Here is a 5,509-nt window from a genome sequence, read left to right as displayed (position 1 = left end):
GGGCCGCCGGTTCACGCTGCGGACGGACAGCCAGTGTCTCCGCTGGCTGGACTCCGCCCAGGGCCGCAAGTCGAAGTTCACGAGGTGGGCGTTGATGCTCCAGAACTTCGACTTCGCGGTCGAGCATGTCCCTGGACGGGACAACCAGTTCGCCGACGAGTTGTCGCGCCATCCCGACCCACACAACACGTTTCAGGATGACCAGGACTGGGAGGGGCTGTTGCCGCCAGGGGGAGTCGCGCCGCCGGTCACTCCAGGGGAGGCGCCCGCAACTTTATTCCACATCCCAAGGGCCCCCGATCATCCCGCCGTCTTGCCTGTGGAGACCCTGAGCGGATTAGTGGAATTCGTGAAACAGGCCCAGCGGACAGACGACCCCACACAGGCCGAGGTGCGGTCATGTGGGGAGCAGGTTCACCCCTACCACAGGTGCGTGGACGGGGTGTTGGAGACTCGGGTACCAGGGGACATGGACGCCTGGCGCCTTCATGTGCCGCTCGGTGCCCGCGAGCAGGTCATGGGCTTCCACCACACGCACGAGCTGGCGGGACACCCAGGTGCGCACCAAACCCAGTTAGACATCCGTAAGACCTTCCATTGGCCGGGGGTGACGCGGGACGTACGGGACCTGGTGCGGTGCTGCCAGCAGTGCCAGCAGAGGAAGACGAGGCGGTCTGACGGGGTGGAGCAGCAGCGCCCCCGACGGCCCCGGGACCCGTTTCACACCCTGGCCGTGGACATAATGGGGCCCTACCCGCGGACCACCCGGGGAAGGAGGTTCTTGGTCGTCATCACAGACATTTTCACCCGGTGGGTCGAGGCCTTCCCGGTGTCCAACGTGCGCGCCGGAACCATAGCCGCCCTGCTGGACCACGAGATATTCCCGCGGTATGGTTTCGCGCGCGTGCTGTTGACAGACAACGGCTGTCAGTTCAGCGGGAGGCGCTGGAGAGCTGACTGTCGCCGTTGGGGTCTCGACCACCACACCACCCCCATTTACCATCCCCAGGCCAACCCCACTGAGAGGCGGAACCAGGAGGTCAAGGCGCAGCTGCGGCTGAGGTTGGGGGACGACCACTCCAAATGGGACGTCCACCTGCCGAAGCTGTTGTATTGCCTCCGGCGCCGCACCAACGCTGTCACCGGTCATTCCCCTGCCGAGCTTCTGTACGGGAAGAACTTGGCTTTGCCCGGGGAAAGCAGGGTGGCCGATGTTGCCATGGGCACGGTGGCGCGCCCCAATCATGAGGAGGGGAGGGAGCACGCCAGACAACGGCAGGCCCAATTCCTGGCGGCCCACACGCCCATGACTAGTCACCCCCCACCCCCCATCCAGCCAGGTCAGCTGGTATATGTCAGGCAGCACCACTTGTCGTCCGGGGCGCGTAACTTTTGTGCGGGGTTGGCGCCCCGATGGTCGGAGCCGCGGGAGGTCCTGTGGAGGATGGGCCCCTCATCCTATGCGGTCCGGACGCCAAGGGGGCGGCCCGCTAAAGTGCACCGGGACGACCTGCGCGTAGTCGCGCACGGGGTCAGAGTTGGCCCAACGACCCCCTCTTCACCATCCCCCACACTCCAGGAAGCCACAGATACGCCGCGGGAAGGAGCAGCACCTGAACCCACCACCCGGGGGTACATGCACACGGGCGACACAGACGTGGGTAGCCCTGATCAGGCACATGAGTGCAACCAACCCGACCTCCGGGACACCCCGAGCAGGTCCCCGGTGCCGCTGGCCACAGTTCCGCACGTCCCCGAGGAGGTGGGGAATCCGTTGGTCTGGTTTCCTGACGAGGAGGGGGAGGAGGTCTGTGAGGAGGAGGACGACGAGCCACTGTGGCCGCTGGACCTCAGCCTGGCGGACGCCACGTTCCGGGTGTCCGTGGATGAGCCCGAGGAGGGGGAGGAGGAGCCGGACAGTAGGGATAGGCGCCCCACCCGCAGACGTCGGGCCCCGGTCAGGACGTGCTGCGCGGACGACAGCGAGCCGGTAAAGTTCGCTCCTGTCCCCGCCGTGGAGGCGAGCTGCCCGACCACCCAACCGGACACGAGGGGACCTACCACACTCTGCACAGTGGAGACCCCTACCAGCACAGTCCCCACCACACGACCACAGAGGGCCCGCCGACCCCCGGCCTACCTGGCGGATTACGAGTGGTCCAGGTCCCCGTCGAGCTACTCCACCCGGGTGCGGGCCGTAAGGGGCGATCCTGGTGTGCCAACACTCGTGGCCGGACCCCTATCATTCCCTTCGCCCACGTCATCCATTCCACCACCCTGCCACACCCCGACCACACTGACTCCCCCACCCACTTGTCACCATATTGAGCTAGAAGAGGCGCACGTCGCTGCCCAGTCCCAGGGGGGGAAAGGACACGGGTCAGGGCGTAACCCCTTATCATTCATTGAGTGGGAGAGGTATTCAGGGCAGAATGTTTACATCACAACACACCACCACTCCGCCGCGTAGTGTATGGCTCGCAGTGCGGCGAACGTCAGTGAAGTGCTCAGCGTGTGAAGCGAGGCGTTGATGCACATAGCGGTCTCAGAGAAGGGGGGGCATATGACGCCGACCGCCAATGCTCCTCTGTCGCATAGACCGCTATGCCTCATCAACGTCTCGCAAAAGCGTGTGCACCGAACGCGCCCGTGCGCGCAGCAAAGTGCAGTTCGTGCAACGAGGCGAACGCCATACAACGAGTGCTACACCGGCGCAAGGATCCGGCCGGGTGTGGCATATCCTTCCGCCGCACTACAACAAATTGTTATAATTATGTTTTTCCACAGGATTTTATTAAACATTATTTTTTATTAACTAATAATTAAGTCTTTGCAAAATCATGTTTCAATGTGCGATTTGTCCCGAACCTGGCCGGTTCAGTTTCCCGCGAAATTCACACGTTTCCGCGGGAGGACTGGCGGGGGAGGGGGGTCGCGCGCGGCGACACCGCTAGTGTCCTTCGAGAGCTCAACCAGGCCGGCAGCCTGCGCGCAACGCGGAACCTTCAACCTTTGCATTCACCGACATGTAGTTTTCCATAGTGTAATTTCTTTTCAACCTTTTGTACAGTTCTGCGGTCGGCCTAAATTTACCATGAGGTACTTAACTTAATTCAATCAGTGCTCCGAGATGAGTGTTTTACGTCATACGTAAGTACTGTGGGGAGAGTATGTGTTTTTACGTCGGCGCTTCACGCCCAACCTAGCCTACAGGCTACTTAGTTTTGGCCCGCACGGGGCAGCCAGCAGGCGACACGTGCCATCCAACTTAATAACGATTCAGTCCCTGGGACACACCTAGACACCACGTAGAGTCGCCGGAGACACGGGCCTACGTGTTGCTAGCCCAGTTTATCAAGTGTAATGTGTTAGTGGAATAGTTGTTCGCCTAAGTGTAATTCGTCATGTCAGGGCTTATGTATCACCGTCGTACGGCAGTGCGCCACCAAACTTAATAACGATTCAGTCCCTGGGACACACCTAGTCACCACGTAGAGTCGCCGGAGACACGGGCCTACGTGTTGCTAGCCCAGTTTATCCAGAGCTAGGTATTAGTGTAGTGTATTGTGCTTCAAAATATCGTGTGCCATGTCAGTGTCTTTTGTAACTTTCGCGTCACGTATACGAGTCTGCCCCTCACGCGCATAAGAATCGTGAGCCGCCACTGAGGAAGTGAGCTGCGCGTGTGACGAATCGCGTCGGGCAAACCGTTACGGCCAGAACGGGCAGCACCATGTATTGGGCTGTGCTGTATTAAATTCACCAACTATCTGAAGAGGTTTTGTGTTATTATTCAGGCGTCCCGAGTGGCCTCAACAGCTCGGGGGGCCCTACTGCGTTGACCCCTACCTCTAGCCACAAGGCCGAACCTTCCCTGAGAACACGAACCTAACAAAATCACGTCTATATAATCGGAGGTAGCGGGGACGGCGTCAATATCTAATGCCAAATATATTCCCGTTAGTACATCCAACAGTATCAGACTTATATAAAGGTTTGATAGAGTCCTTATTTTGTATGGTGAACACGCAGTTACTTGCTTAAAACTTAAGTGCGACCAACACAAGTGTCGCCTTCATGACATTTTGCACGCCATAATACCTCTAGTTTTGTCTCTAATACTTGAACATGATGCATTACACTCTCACTTGGAAGCCATGATTTCACTATTATTCTTACTGCAGGTGCCTGCGCATGTACAGTTATCAACATATGAATGGATAGAATTTCTTTGTGTTGTTTGTGTGCAAGTTCCCTGCTACTGGTTAGACTAAATTTCATCACAGTCCGGTCTGTGGCCAGGCGACAACAGTATGGCATGGCGGCATATGCATGTACATAAAAATATTTGGTCTTTTACACTCTATAGCCACAAATAAACTTGTCACAGATTATGTTTGCACAACAGCCGATAGCATAGTCAGACCTACGCGCGCATATCTTCCCCACTCGTATAGCTAACTGTATGTCACGACACATCTGTTGGTTACCGAGTTAAAGCAGACTTCGTGGCATCATGCCAGACTTTTTTTTTTACCTATGGCGATTTCATGCTAATTGAAATTTACAGACCTTCTATTCAAGACTTAGGCAGTAAAATTAATATCGCACTAAATTAATTTGCGCAATTTGGAAATGTGCTAAGTATGGGATTGGTGTAATAAAAAAAAAAGTAAAAAAAGTATTTTAAGTATCAATTAGTACACATACATGTAAAGAATTACTTATCAGAAAGCTACAATAGCAGTATATATTAAATTTAAACAAATACATAGTATGATATGAAATAATAAGAAATATACCAATAACACAATAATGAAAAATTGAATAGAAAAAGATTAGTACTTTAACTTAGCTCTCCAAATCATATTGGCAGTAATTTTTGTTATAAAATGTAGGTAGTTCTTTATTTGTAATATTCATCTAATACATAAATGTGATTGAATATTGTCTTCAATCATTTAGTTTTTATTTTACTTAATTAACATATCAGAATGATTATAGCCTACTATTTGGCACCAGAATAAATTCACTAAATTAAACTGCAGTCACCCAACGTCTTAAAGAAGGCCCGGGAAGTACCTGACGGGCGCTACAGGCATCGCGGTGCTCCTGTTGTCCAGGGCCTAGGGGGGGGGGGGGCAGGCTAGTGGGACACTAGGCCGTTGGTGATGGGTCGCGGGTACTCTGCCCCCGCATGCCCCGCCAGGTACGCGGCTGGGAATCTACCCTGAAACTCCCTAATTAGCTGTGAGGCCGCTCGGCCGTGTGGAGGACGGAATGGTGCGTAATAATCGTAGACGACACAGTTTATATTAAATTGGCTTTTAATCCACGGACTTTTCCGGTGATATGCATGGGTACGCTGTACTCCCTACACATACACTACGCGGTGGCATAACCGCTACAAAAGCTATGATAATGCGCTATGTGGCATCTGAGCCGTTGTACAGTTACACTAACACACGCTGATTACAAAACAAAACACGACACTAACATAACACTGTGA

The sequence above is a fragment of the Bacillus rossius genome, chromosome 10, assembly GCF_032445375.1.
Source record: "Bacillus rossius redtenbacheri isolate Brsri chromosome 10, Brsri_v3, whole genome shotgun sequence".
NCBI lineage: Eukaryota > Metazoa > Arthropoda > Insecta > Phasmatodea > Bacillidae > Bacillus > Bacillus rossius.
The sequence above is the reverse complement of the archived record's forward strand: the minus strand, read 5'-3'. Positions refer to the sequence as shown.